The following is a 15,644-nucleotide window of genomic DNA, read 5'->3' on the forward strand; positions in this document are numbered from 1 at the left end:
AGACTGACAGTTGGTCTCTCTCAGTGTCTCTCAGACTGACAGTTGGTCTCCCTCTGTGTCTCTCAGACCGACAGTTGGTCTCCCTCTGTGTCTCTCAGACTGACAGTTGGTCTCCCTCTGTGTCTCTCAGACTGACAGTTGGTCTCCCTCTGTGTCTCTCAGACTGACAGTTGGTCTCCCTCAGTGTCTCTCAGACTGACAGTTGGTCTCCCTCAGTGTCTCTCAGACTGACAGTTGGTCTCCCTCTGTGTCTCTCAGACTGACAATTGGTCTCCCTCAGTGTCTCTCAGACTGACAGTTGGTCTCCCTCTGTGTCTCTCAGACTGACAGTTGGTCTCCCTCTGTCTCTCAGACTGACAGTTGGTCTCCCTCTGTGTCTCTCAGACTGACAGTTGGTCTCCCTCTGTCTCTCAGACTAACAGTTGGTCTCCCTTTGTGTCTCTCAGACTGACAGTTGGTCTCCCTCTGTGTCTCAGCCTGACAGTTGGTCTCCCCTGTGTCTCTCAGACTGACAGTTGGTCTCCCCTGTGTCTCTCAGACTGACAGTTGGTCTCCCTCTGTGTGTCTCAGACTGACAGTTGGTCTCACTCTGTGTGTCTCAGACTGACAGTTGGTCTCCTTCTATGTCTCTCAGACTGACAGTTGGCCTCCCCTGTGTCTCTCAGACTGACAGTTGGTCTCCCTCTGTGTCTCTCAGACTGACAGTTGGTCTCCCTCTGTGTCTCTCAGACTGACAGTTGGTCTCCCTCTGTGTCTCTCAGACTGACAGTTGGTCTCCCTCTGTGTCTTTCAGACTGACAGTTGGTCTCTCTCAGTGTCTCTCAGACTGACAGTTGGTCTCTCTCAGTGTCTCTCAGACTGACAGTTGGTCTCCCTCGGTGTCTCTCAGACTGACAGTTGGTCTCCCTCAGTGTCTCAGACTGACAGTTGGTCTCCCTCTGTGTCTCTCAGACTGACAGTTGGTCTCCCTCTGTCTCTCAGACTGACAGTTGGTCTCCTCTGTGTCTCTCAGACTGACAGTTGGTCTCCCTCTGTGTCTCAGACTGACAGTTGGTCTCCCTCAGTCTCTCAGACTGACAGTTGGTCTCCCTCTGTGTCTCTCAGACTGACAGTTGGTCTCCCTCTGTGTCTCACAATGACAGTTGGTCTCCCTCTGTCTCTCAGACTGACAATTGGTCTCACTCTGTGTCTCAGACTGACAGTTGGTCTCCCTCTGTCTCTCAGACTGACAGTTGGTCTCCAGATTCAATCCGTTTTTCTTCTTATCCAATCTCATATGTCCTGTCGTGTTTTCAGGCAGATCAGCGACAGTGTCTTTTTGCACCATGTGATAGATGGAGCAGATTAATTGTGTATTGCTTACAGTATACATATATTTGTACCCGGGGCTACATGTATAAATCCTTAAACATCTTCCAGAAATGTTTTTAAATGATTACATTATAGGGATATGATCATAGCTCAACCTTAATATTCAAATTGTGTGAACATAATGGAGGTGCATAGGGAATAGTGTATATGAATACCAAATGACCAAGAAATAGTCACAAAAAAGAGACCCACTTAATTGCACACCGCCTATAATAAGATGAAAAAATAGTGAGGGAACTGATTAGTCCCAGCATATACTTAATGCAACAACCAGGGGGGATAAAATCCAAAAACAATAACATTTTAATAGATATTCAACTCTTCAAATTTGAGAAGTATAACAGTCACTGTGTATATATCTGACTTCATTGATGTATGGTGTTTATACTTTGTGCATTACCATGGGGTTATTCACTTGTATATACAGTACTACAGATAATGTGACTATGATATACCCTGGTTTACAACAGGCAGGCGCTCTGTGATCAAGTGTTTTTGCTTAAGATTCTGTGACTAAGTGTAGCCATGCATAATAATGACTGCATACATCTTCCCTGTTGGCAGTAAGTCCTGGTAAGTACAGGTCTGCCAACAGTAGTTATGGAGGTTTTCCCTCACACCCTGGTGTGGTGCCCTGTGTAAGGAAGGGAGTGGCTGTATGCTCTGAGTCCCTGGATAGTGACATCAGAGATGCGCCTGCCCCCTGAGGTATAAAGGGCACAACACTGTCAGTTAGTGTTGTTGAAAGGTTGGCAGAGAAGCATCTGGTAGAATGTATCTTCCTGCATAAGGGATTGGAGGAATACTTTTGTGACCCTAGTGCTGTAACTAGCGGTAGCAGAGTGACCAATCAAGTCTGTCTAAGCCACACTGTGTCCAGGGACCTGGCGCAGCGGTGATCTCCCTAGGGAATCCCACTTCAATACGGGAGGGCGTACCTGGCAAAGGGACAGCACGGAGAGATGTGCGGCTAGAGCCGGCAGCTGCATGGGGCAGTGTGCTACATCCAAATCTATAATAAAGATGCCTTGTTCAAAGAAACCCCCACTGTGTGAGTGTGAGATTACTCAACAGTGGCAGTCACCACCGAGAAGGAGTTCCTCACCAGGACCATCTCCCTGCGGAAGCATAGATCCTGATGAGGTGGAGGCGCTGCACATGAAGTAAGTTGGACTCGTAACCACTACCTCAGATACCTGTCCTGCTGCCATCCTCTATAACACCAAGCGGGAGACTCAGGAGTCCTGTTACTTGCAGGTGCACCACCACACACGACCTTGTAATGGGGACCGGTTAGACCACACGGGCCAATGTGAGATTGGGTGGGTCAGACAAGGGGGGTCCAGCCGTTACAATTGGAGGCGCTGCTGAGAGACCTGTTAACAGGACAGGCTTTTGCTAGGCACACAATAGGAAACAGGGAAAGAGTCTGCTGCCACTTTGTGCTGCGTGGGACGGAGCCAGGGGTAGTCAGGGAGATGCTGGAGCTGCATGCCGCAAAGACGCCTTGGGATCCGTTAGGGGTTAGTGAGTCTGGAGCCGGGGGCTATTGCTGTTCTAGTCGCCTTGAGGTAGCGCTAGCGGGGGACGCCTGAAGGGGTAAACTGGTAACTTAGGGCAGGAATTCTGGAAGGGTCCGCACTGGGCTAGCCAAAAGTAGGTCGACGCCCAAAGTACTGCATGGAAGAGCCAGAGTACTCTAGTCTCCATTCCAGGTCACTTACCAAGGAGCACAGACTGGAGGAACGTGTTACAGTAGACACAGAAAGAGTGAGCCTAGCCTGAGGTAGTGCAACCACGAGTCAGATCTACGTTAGGTACACAAGGTGGTGCACAAGGCATGTTTATTGTACGGATGTGGTAGCTGCCCCGCAGCGTGGAGCTCCACGTACAGGAAATCGGTGTTCAACGATCAAGAGAGAACCGTCAGAATGGAGGATCTGCATAGAGTAGAAGGTCCAGGATGGCGGGGAGAGAGAACCACAAGAATGGAGGATCTGCATAGAGCAGAAGGTCCAGGATTGCGGTCAGAGGAAGAACACGCATATGAACTGTGCGTGGACGAAGAACAAGCTACAGGAGAGACTCTTGTGTGTTTGCTCTGGAATGGCGTGAAAGCTGTGGCTGCGCCGTGTTTATCATGTTTTTGTTCTCGGGATGATACCCCTGAGAATAATGAGCATGACAGTGTTATCCGATGGGAGGAACGAAATGGACTTTGTTATACCCCAATTAACAAACAGCCAGACGCTGCCTTCAATGGGAAAAAGGACAATACTTACCAAGATGGCGGTTCCCGCGTTCCCGGGACACCGCGTGGGCATGCTGCAGAAAGTCTTGCAATTTTGCAGTTTGCTAATTGTTGGCCAGGATTGGCGCCAACGAGAAAACTCCACCCCGATGGGGAGTTTGGCGCGAAAGCTGGAGCTGCGCTCTCATGGACTATGACTCACTCCGCACCTGTGCTGGGTCAGCCTACAAGTCTACGAGACATCCCCCTAGTTTCAACCAGGGGGAGTGGTTTGCGGTTCCACCGGATGTCGACAGAGAAAGTGGCAGGAGGGGTTGCTACATCAGCCCATGCCTTTCAGTTGCGAAGAGCCATTGACCAGTATAGACCTCTGAGACGAGTGCCTCCGCTGGTAAAGATGGCTGAAGCTGCTGAAAAAGTGGACCAGAGTCCGGTGATCTCCACTCACCCCTATTCGGCTCCAGGAGGCTTCCTGGTAATCCGTGTGGAGGGTGTGGAGACTGTGGCGTGTCTTTGCCTGCAGTGCAGACTGCTGGGCGTTGCCGGATGTCCTCGTGGAGGAAGAGATCCCGATTGGGGATCCAACCCAAGATGGCGTCGCAGCACGTGCGTGTGCGGAGGTGGTTCCGGATGACCAGAGCGGCATCGAATGGGAGATGGTGGCGCCTCTGCGGTCGAGCAGCGGAAGACGATCTCCTACTACCAGGGGGAGCGGGCGTTCGAGTTGCAGAAAAAGAAGCCCAGCTGCTGGAGACAAAAACGGACTTTGTGGCGACGTTAAGGCAGGTATCGCTGGAGAGCAGGTCGTAACCCTGTCAATGCCTACTGTTCGGTCCCGTCCCCAAACCCCGTCCACTCCAAAGGTTAGCCCCAAGGCCCTAGCTAAAGCCCCTGTCCCCGTCACTATTTTATTTGGGTCCAGTTCCAGCTTAGGGTTGTCCGGGGAGTCACGGGGTCCTTCCGATGATCGGACTGGAAGCCTGGACTTGGGAACTTCGGATGATGGGTCGGAGGGAGGAGGGAGGATGTCCCGACAAGTGTCGGTATCCAGTGATTGCCCTAGTGTGCTAAGCATTACAGTGAGAAACACCTCACAGTATAAAGGAGTTGTCGAGCGATCTGAGGGTACGTCCGGGGTATCTTCTGGTGGGCCTGATGAGGAGTCCATAGAAGAGTCTATAGACCCTAGCTCCGAAGAACGGAAGGAGACTAGGTGGTGGGCCCCGTTGTACGAGGGGTATGTATCCTGGTTCGACCGCACCCGATTTATCTTAGAGAGGGAGGGGGTGGTTGATCACTGGTGGGCTGCCGGTGACTTTGACGACGAGGCATACCTTAGGGCCCTAAGGGTAAGGTGGGATCGTATCCAGGCAGGCCTTATTATCCCTAAGGGGTCCGCAGGGTTGGATGACCCGGTAGAGACCGATGAGCCCCTGTCATGGGTGCTGCCCGGGGCGGCTGGCAAAAGTAGCTTGACCAGGGTTTGCCGAGCTGAACGGGCTATTGCGGCAAAATACAGAAGGTCGCATGGGCTTGATTACCCGTATGTCCGGGAACCTCTAATGAGAGAGATAGAGGAGAATAGGGAGAGATGGCTTAAAAATGATATCCAACACTATATCATAGAGAAAGGAGGAGCCATTAAAGGGGTGCAGGCCGAGCAGAGGGTAGCTCAACTTATGCGGGTCTGGAAGATAGGACGCAGTGTGAACATGCACAAAGTGGTGTATTGCAATGAGCGAGGGGTACCACGGGAATACAGCGTGACTGTGCATGATGCCGCGGGGCGGGAGGTGAAGAAGCCAGATCCTCGACATTATTATTGAGAAACACAATAGAGTGGTCTGTTGTTTTCTTTAGCGCTCCCTGCTGGTCAGTGAGTGCGATGGGCTTGCATTATTATGTCAATGTGATGATGTTTGCCATGTTATTTGTGTGTTCTTTTGCCGTGTTTCCTGGCGCAAGGTACACCAAATTTAGGTCCCAGCCGGGACGGTGGGTATTAACCAGGGGGAGTATGTAGCCATGCATAATAATGACTGCATACATCTTCCCTGTTGGCAGTAAGTCCTGGTAAGTACAGGTCTGCCAACAGTAGTTATGGAGGTTTTCCCTCACACCCTGGTGTGGTGCCCTGTGTAAGGAAGGGAGTGGCTGTATGCTCTGAGTCCCTGGATAGTGACATCAGAGATGCGCCTGCCCCCTGAGGTATAAAGGGCACAACATTGTCAGTTAGTGTTGTTGAAAGGTTGGCAGAGAAGCATCTGGTAGAATGTATCTTCCTGCATAAGGGATTGGAGGAATACTTTTATGACCCTAGTGCTGTAACTAGCGGTAGCAGAGTGACCAATCAAGTCTGTCTAAGCCACACTGTGTCCAGGGACCTGGCGCAGCGGTGATCTCCCTAGGAGAACGGGAATCCCACTTCAATACGGGAGGGCGTACCTGGCAAAGAGACAGCACGGAGAGATGTGCGGCTAGAGCCGGCAGCTGCATGGGGCAGTCTGTTACATCCAAATCTTATACTATATTAGTGAAAGCACGTTATGTTTGCCTGCCTGGATGTCCGGTGTCCCTAGGGGAAATCTCATTGGTCCCTTGGGTCGCCCGCCCCCGCACACCTCTCATTGGCCTGAGGCGGAGTGACGGCCCACACACACACACACACACAACACAGCAGCTCTATACACACACACACACACACACACAACACAGCAGCTCTATACACACACACACACACACACACAACACAGCAGCTCTATACACACACACACACACACACAACACAGCAGCTCTATACACACACACACACACACACACACACAACACAGCAGCTCTATACACACACACACACACACACACACACACAACACAGCAGCTCTATACACACACACACACACAACACAGCAGCTCTATACACACACACACACACACACACACAACACAGCAGCTCTATACACACACACACACAACACAGCAGCTCTATACACACACACACACAACACAGCAGCTCTATACACACACACACAACACAGCAGCTCTATACACACACACACACACACAACACAGCAGCTCTATACACACACACACACACAACACAGCAGCTCTATACACACACACACAACACAGCAGCTCTATACACACACACACACAACACAGCAGCTCTATACACACACACACACACACACACAACACAGCAGCTCTATACACACACACACACCCTCTGTCCGCCCCCCTCCCCCCCCCTCACATGCGCCATCCTGCACTGGCTCCGGACGGGAAGCGCGGCCCTCCTACCCCAGCCGCTCCCTTACCTCCCCGGCGCTACCACCCGCTCAGGTAAGTCACTGTGCGTCCCGCCTCAGCCTCAGGCCCACTGCGCGTCCCGCCTCAGCCTCAGGCCCACTGCGCGTCCCGCCTCAGCCTCAGGCCCACTGCGCGTCCCGCCTCAGCCTCAGGCCCACTGCGCCTCCCGCCTCAGCCTCAGGCCCACTGCGCGTCCCGCCTCAGCCTCAGGCCCACACAGGGCGCTTCCTACCGCCGCTCAGCCAGACGCCACATCGAGCGGGCGCCGGGGGGGGGGGGGAGCGTGAGTCTTAGGCCCACACAGGGCGCTTCCTGCAGCCGCCTGCACGCCTCACTCAGCAGGACGGCACATCGGGGGACCAAGCGGCCGCCGGGGGGGGGAGCGCGAGTCACAGGGAACGGGGGGGGGGAGTCACGGGGAACGGGGGGGGAGGGAAATGCCCATACATAAATTATGACAATACATATGCCCACCGCTCTCCACCCCCCCCCCACTCCCCTTTCCCCCCCCCCGCTCCCCTTCCCCCCCCCCCGCTCCCCTTTCTCCCCCCCGCTCCCCTTTCTCCCCCCCCCCGCTCCCCTTTCTCCCCCCCCCCGCTCCCCTTTCTCCCCCCCCCCGCTCCCCTTTCTCCCCCCCCCGCTCCCCTTTCTCCCCCCCCGCTCCCCTTTCTCCCCCCCCGCTCCCCTTTCTCCCCCCCCGCTCCCCTTTCTCCCCCCCCCGCTCCCCTTTCTCCCCCCCCCCGCTCCCCTTTCTCCCCCCCCCGCTCCCCTTTCTCCCCCCCCCGCTCCCCTTTCTCCCCCCCGCTCCCCTTTCTCCCCCCCGCTCCCCTTTCTCCCCCCCCGCTCCCCTTTCTCCCCCCCGCTCCCCTTTCTCCCCCCCCGCTCCCCTTTCTCCCCCCCCCGCTCCCCTTTCTCCCCCCCCCCACTCCCCTTTCTCCCCCCCGCTCCCCTTTCTCCCCCCCCCCCGCTCCCCTTTCTCCCCCCCCGCTCCCCTTTCTCCCCCCCCGCTCCCCTTTCTCCCCCCCCGCTCCCCTTTCTCCCCCCCCCGCTCCCCTTTCTCCCCCCCCCCCCGCTCCCCTTTCTCCCCCCCCCGCTCCCCTTTCTCCCCCCCGCTCCCCTTTCTCCCCCCCCCCGCTCCCCTTTCTCCCCCCCCCCCCGCTCCCCTTTCTCCCCCCCCCCGAAACCTTTACAACAAATACTCACCTATTGTTCCACGAGTTATAAATAATACTACCTATTACGCATTTACATCCCGGGCAACGCCGGGTCTCTCAGCTAGTCTATAATAAAGATGCCTTGTTCAAAGAAACCCCCACTGTGTGAGTGTGAGATTACTCAACAGTGGCAGTCACCACCGAGAAGGAGTTCCTCACCAGGACCATCTCCCTGCGGAAGCATAGATCCTGATGAGGTGGAGGCGCTGCACATGAAGTAAGTTGGACTCGTAACCACTACCTCAGATACCTGTCCTGCTGCCATCCTCTATAACACCAAGCGGGAGACTCAGGAGTCCTGTTACTTGCAGGTGCACCACCACACACGACCTTGTAATGGGGACCGGTTAGACCACACGGGCCAATGTGAGATTGGGTGGGTCAGACAAGGGGGGTCCAGCCGTTACATAAGCATAGATCAATATTACATGCACCTAGTGATAAGGTGTCTATAAGGAATTCAATACTAGTGACACCTCACAACCACCAATTATAGTATGGTACTGTGCATGACTATGTGTATATCAGAACAAGGACATCTACAGTATATCTATATACTTTATAATAAATAACTAAGACATATTTCAGTGGTTTTATATGATTTTATTATTCATTTTTTGCACTTAGAAGAGTTGAATATCTATTAAAATGTTATTGTTTTTGGATTGTATCCCTCCTGGTTGTTGCATTAAGTATATGCTGGGACTAATCAGTTCCCTCACTATTTTTTAATCTTATTGTAGGCGGTGTGCAATTAAGTGGGTCTCTTTTTGTGACTATTTCTTGGTCATTTGGTATTCATGTTTTTAAATGAACCAACAACATCGGCAGTTTAGCATGAACTATTTCTTACTTATGACTAAAAGCAGCAGTCCCCACTACTCGTTTATATTTAGCCCCTAGCCACCTCCCCACTTTATTTTTACTTAGGTGGAAAGCATGTAATCTCTGGAGTTTGCCCCTTGTTAATTTCAACTCTGGGGATGCCCTGGTTCCAGAGATACATACCTGTATTGTACTTTATGTCTTTATTTATATAGCGGCAAAAGTGTACTCAGCGCTTCACAAAGAATACAGTACAAGGAATTATAATAATACAATAAGCTCAGCAAAGTCAGACAATAGGAAAGGAAATCTCTGCCCCGAAGAGCTTACAATCTAAGAAGTTTGAGGGGAAATTTACAGAGACAGAAGGTGAGGGAATAAGTGCTGTGTATGGCAGTGCTTGGCTACAATTGGTGGTATTACTGACTGTGGGACAGTAGCCATGAGTGCGGGCTGTTGGGATGTTTAACTTGTGGGGCGTGTTTTAAGGTTAGTCAGTATTAAATCAGAAGGTTAACACCATTTACAGGGGAAGAGATGACAGGGATGCATGGGTGATATCAGGTATGTATGTCTTTGTTCAGGCTTAGGGGAGATCCCCAGCAGCAGGAAGGAGTAGATAGAGGGTGTGAATAGAGGATTTGTGTGGGTGTTTTTTATTGAGGGTTAAAGAAGTTGCTGGGAGAGAGGTGTATAAATAATGGTGCAGTGGGGAGTGTGGAAGTTGTAGAGAACAGAAACGCTCACAAAAGGAATGAGGAAACAGTAAACAGAAAAAGTAATAGGGAGAGAATAGCGATATGCAGGAGGAGAGACTTCCCAGTTATTGGAGGATAGGAAGATTTCAAATAATCACAGCATTTAGAAATTCAAGTTCTCACAGCTGCAGAGTTGTTGTTGTTGTGGTGCAGAGTCCAGATCTTCCTCTAATTTCAACTCCAAAATTAACTCCAGACACTTTCAATGTTACACTTTAAGTTTAAAACGTTTCACAGCCAAGAGAGACTGCCTTATATATGTAGCCAGGTCACCTGTTTTCCCCTTCGCCCTCCTAGGGCGCCTCCGTGGCCAGGAGAGATGCCGGGTGCTGCCGGAGGCCAGCGGCAGACCCGACGGCCATCCCAAGGGTGGGGGCCGTTGCAGGGAGCGGTGTGCTGTCTCCACGAGCGGGCCGGTTGCCGGGGACGCGATCGGGCCGTTGCTAAGGCCGCGATCGTGTCTCTAAGGTCCCGGCGGCCGGCGAAGAGAGCGCCGCCATTACTCCACCACTCGCGCATGCGCAGGAGTCGCGCGAGAGTAGGGACAGTGAGAGGGATGTTGCGGCGGCCATTAGGGGTTAGTGTAGGCAGAGGGGAGGAGCGCACGCGGCCCCAATGTTATTGTAAGGGCCTCGGGACTACAATTCCCATGAGGCATAGCGAGGCAGGCACCAGGTGCCTGATAGGAGCCAATAGGGCTGTAGGACTGCCCTGGAGGGAGATAGATACATTTGGCGGGCTGGAGCTGCGAGTCAGTGAGGAAGAAGCAGGGCAAGGAGACAGACAGAGGAAGGAGGTAGGGTGCAGGAGCCGGAGACTCCCTGCACTAAGGCCCTAGTTAGCCCTGAGTCCCCAGTAGTGTGAGTGTTGCCAGGGACAGCCCTCAGGATAGGGAACCTGTCACTTACTTTAGTTGGCACTGGGGAACAGCAGGGAAGATAAGGACAACTGGGGGGTTTCATAGCGGTAACCAATCCGGGGAGCCATAGCCCAGGGTCCTGTTGTGAATTAGTGGCACGAGACAGCTGGGGGGTTCATAGCGGTAACCAGTCCGGGGAGCCATAGCCCAGGGTCCGTGTTGCGAGTGGCGAGGCCACTGGGGGGGTTTCATAGCGGTAACCAATCCGGGGAGCCATAGCCCAGGGCGGCGTTGCGCGTAGTACGAGGCAACTGGGGGGGGTTCATAGCGGTAACCAGTCCGGGGATCCATGGCCCAGGGCCCGTATTATGAGTAGGGTGGGTACAAGACCTACCTATATAGGATAGGCAACCCCGAAGGCCCTAGGAGATTGACCCTTAAGCCACTTAAGGATGCTGTGTTATAGGGACGCCTATAGTGTAGTATGTGTCATGTTGCTATTGTGTTAGTGAGGGACTCAGCGGATGCTGCGGTTCCAGTGAAGGAGTTCGGACCCACATTGGGGTCACAGAGAATATCGCCAGGATAGGATCAGACGGATTCATCACGCGTCTGACCCTTTGTGAAGCGTTGCTGATCCGAGCACTGGAGTGCTCGGCAGGTATCTACAGTTCTAAGTGCACCACCGGGCCCTTAGCTTAATAGTGACTGCGCAGTCACCCATTGACTCTCTGCAAGAGTGCGGGACATTGGGTGGGGTTCTTTGGACACTGGGTGGGATCACCTAGTGTTGGGGAATCGTCCTGCGAGACGTCACGGTTAGTGTCTCCTCCTGAGAGGGACACAGGTTATATTATGAATGTGATGTGTCGTATTACATGTTAGTAAAGTCCTTAGTTATTATACCCCATTGTGTATGTGATTATTGAGTTTGTCCTGCGAGGATCCACTCCCTCTTTGGTGGGAGCCATCGCAGGTGGAGGCGCTGCACATATTGAGTAAGTGGTTACCCCTAGTATAATTGCCCCAGGTTCCCAGTGGCGGAAGCTCAGCCCTCCTGTGAGCCTACAGGTATACGCACCACACCGGTAACACTACATGTTCTACTCACCCACACTATATATGAGGTTGGGTGGGGTGGAATACCCGTTACATATAGTTAAACACGTTCACTTGACTAACAACTAAGGGAGGGGTCTGCCTATTCAGCTCATACCAGTAAGATGTTAAATAGATGAAAGTTCTTTCAATTGCTAGATGAAAATCAGATCAGTCATACCTGTTTGAAGAAATTAATCAGAATATTAGTCCAGATATTCAGAATGCATCCATGATTAAAGATTAATCTCCAAAATTAACTCCAGAGACTTTCAATGTTACACTTTAAAATGTTGCACAGCCATAAACGTACCTGTAAACGTAGGGTCGCTACTGTCCCCACCAGGGAAACAAAATGGCGGTTTAAATCTTCTGTAGAACATGGGCCAATAGGAAGCTGCGACATTATCTGTTGTGGTTTACTATTGACACAAGTGACACAGGGGATGGAGGCCTTCCTAATAATTTCCTCTCTACTGTGGCCGCAAGACTCCCTTCTCCACGTTGCTCCAACAAATGTCCTAATTTCATCCTCCAATCTTACTTTTGATCGTCATCTTGGTACTTTGTTATCCATTGGAATCCAGTCAAGTACCATCTTTGCCCAACGATTGGTAATTTCTTCTTGTGATATGACCAAGCCACTGCCATTTTAATTTCGTCACCCGTGTTTGCTTTTGATATCACTCATTCTTTCCCCTGTCTTTGTGTAATACCGAGAAGTCAGTCTCAGTCTCTCCGTCTCTCAGTCTCTCTCTCTCTCATACACTCTCTATCTCTGTCATTGTTCCTTGTTGAACTCATGATTGAAAAAACAGAGAGCTAAAACGTTTAACATCGCACAATTTTGTGAAGCGGTTCCATAAAGCTTGGGCCACATGTTAATGGAAGAACAGTTTTAACTGTGGTAAAACTAAAGACTTCTGAAACGCCCACAGTTATGTAAAACAATACACTTCTCCATTAGTGATTACATTTTGAGAAAAATGTGTTGTTTATCAAAATATTGACAAAATAGTCCGAAAGATGTAAATGGTGGAAATTGTTTGACAGTAACAGTGCAATAAACTTCTTGGATTTAAAGTAAGGTGCAAACGCAATAGGAGGAGATGTAGCAGGCAGTCAGGCACATTTGTCTGGCTTCATTGTCTGTTCTGGTGCACTATGCTAATGTTGGAATATGTCATGATTAAAGCCATGTGAGGCTGCGGTCCCAGTCACTGCCACAGCGCACGGCTCGGCGTGCGCTGTGCGTGTAAGCAGCGCCCCTCAATGGGGGAGGGCCCAGTACGCACCTTCCCGCTGAAGGTGCAGCCCTCCCGTGCTGCAGGTTTTTTTTCAACTCAATGAAATTGAGTTCAAACCCTGCGACGGAGGCGTGGCCACGCCCCCACCGGCGTTTCACCCAATGAGGGCGAACTAGCCGCGTGACGTAATGGCCACGCCCCCGCAAATCCCTGACAACGCCCCCTCCCGCCGCAAGCTCCCTCTCTCCCTGTCAGACCGCAGATCGCGGTTAGCGCTGTGCACGTGCTGCCCCCCCCATCCCCTCGCCGGGCGCGCATGTCACAGACATTACTGGGACCGCAGCCTAAGAATTAAGGTTTTTGTGAAGTATGCCATCCAAGTGGTTAACCTTCTTACTAAAATAACTTTTGATTGTGCTTCCTTCTGGCAATGAGGATCGGTGTCATAGAAAGCTATGGGTTCATGGCTTAAGTGGTAATCTTAGTTCAAATAATGACTTACAGTAAGTGGTAATCTTAGTTCAAATAAAGGTGCACAGAAACTCATGATGTTCAGTATCTGCCATGGTTGCTTTGTTCTACACTGAGAATCACATGAATCAAAACCTACAAAGGCAGAAACGGCTCTCCAGAGGACTTGTTGATAAAATCAATAATAAATCTTTATTATGAAATCGACGTTTTGGTCCTGTATTGGACCTTTGTCAAGATATGTCAAGATACTGTATCTTGACAAAGGTCCAAGTCAGGACCAAAACGTCGATTCCATAATAACACTTTATTATTGATTTTATTCAACATGTCCTCTGGAATGGCCATTTCTGCTTTGTAGATATAATTGGAAATCAAACAATTAAGACCAGACGTTTTGATTTCTTATATTAAAATGCAATGGGTACAGATATTCAAATAGGTGTTATTGTTTTCTGGATGGGCAAGCTTCAAAGCCCTTATATACATTCCTTACATATCAGACAGAAGGGCGACTGAGGCTACTCTCTATTGCTTATACATTACAGATTCATGTTTAATTATGATAATTCATAATCAGTACAATTTTTAGTGATATCATGTATACCTTGGTGAACTGCACATTTACACTATCGTACTCGTGTAAAAAGTGAGTGGATATCATTTTTACAAATCTCAGATAATTAATTTCCCTCTCGAGGATACAAATGGAGCTGTCACCGGTGGTAATTATGCGTTTGTCAGATTCCTCTGAGTGTAAGGACGTGGGTACCATTAATTTGATAACTACTGGGATGGAATTATTAAGTATATGATACTCCCTGATGAAATTGTAAATTAAATAATTCCCTCCTCCTAGAAATACAGTTGTAAAGAAGGCATGTTTTTCCCCCCTCAAAGACTTGTGGGGTACAGAAAAAAAGGTCTTTAAGCCTCACAAAGGAATATTCAACTGCGATTACACTGTATGGGTAGGGGTCTCACATCTGCCTCAGGATCCCTTGAGGAAGCTATGACAGCACTATCGCCGGTAATGTGGAGGTTTTCTGTTTTACTCCTTTCTATTTTACGTATAAACTGTCTGACACTGTGTAGTGTACAGTATGTCATTTTATAATCCCCTTTTAAGGTAATAAGTACTGTAATAAGCACTGTAAACCTTATGTAATACTAAATCGACAATCCAAGCGGCCATGTTTTTTTCCATTTTTGTTTATTTTTTCCCGCTGGATTGATTCATATTTGTAGAAAGGACAGATATACAGGGATATACCAAATATGTAAACAATGGAAGGATGTTGATCCAGGGAGTAATCAGATTGCCAATATTTGGAGGCAGGAAGGAATTTATTTTTCCCCTTATGAGATATCATTGGATGATATGTCTCTGGGGTTTTTTATTTGCCTTCCTCTGGATCAATATACTGTAAGTATAGATATAGGATAAAGTATCTGTCGTCAAATTTATCATAGTTTGAACTTGATGTACATATGTCTTTTTTCAACCTTGTCTACTATGTAACTATGTACAGTAAATATGTAAGAGATTGCCCTACATTTCTGACACATTTTGCAAAATTGGGATTTTGATTAATTTATATATTTTTTTATTAGAAAAAGGAGGGCAGGGTATTTAGCCCCTTATATTAATTTGGTGGCAGCATAATTGGGGTGCAGTGTGACAGTGTTGGTGGTGTGAGAACTAATTTCAGTGCCCTGCGGGAAGGTGGGCAGTAGTTGTTTACCTATTCGCACACACACACACACATACACACACACACACACACACACACACACACACACACACACACACACACACACACACACACACACACACACACACACACACACACACACACACACACACACACACACACACACACACACACACACACACACACACACCCTTCCCATTCCTCCCTCTCTTGCTTTCCCCTCCTTTGGGGCTCACACTGTCCAGATCTTCTCTCCTCTCCCTTTCCACATGGTGGTCATCTATCGCCCACCTACCTCTACTCATCCCCCTTCTGTCTTTCTCTCTCACTTTATGCTCAGCCAGTTTGTAGCAGGGCTGGTTGAGTATTTAAAGGACAGACAGTCAATGGTAGGAAAGCACACAGCTGCGGAGTAATGAACGAGAACCGCCCCTAGACATATTCAGTCCACTGGTAGGCAGGGGCGGGAGGAGTGCAGGTGTGGAGTAATTGCTGATGGAGTTAACTCCTCGTGTGCCTATGGTTTTGC

General features: G+C 50.1%; 1 long non-coding RNA gene across 1 annotated transcript in view; it reads left to right on the plus strand.

The window, feature by feature from the left end:
* Positions 1-9,497: 9,497 nt before the first annotated feature.
* LOC142463065 (uncharacterized) overlaps positions 9,498-15,644 on the plus strand; it is a 35,280-nt gene continuing 29,133 nt past the window's right edge. The window contains exon 1 of the long non-coding RNA XR_012787356.1: positions 9,498-9,531. This is a non-coding gene — a long non-coding RNA (uncharacterized LOC142463065). The remainder of the gene's footprint in view (positions 9,532-15,644) is intronic.

The sequence above is a fragment of the Ascaphus truei genome, chromosome 11 (genome assembly GCF_040206685.1).
Source record: "Ascaphus truei isolate aAscTru1 chromosome 11, aAscTru1.hap1, whole genome shotgun sequence".
Classification (NCBI taxonomy): Eukaryota; Metazoa; Chordata; class Amphibia; order Anura; family Ascaphidae; genus Ascaphus; species Ascaphus truei.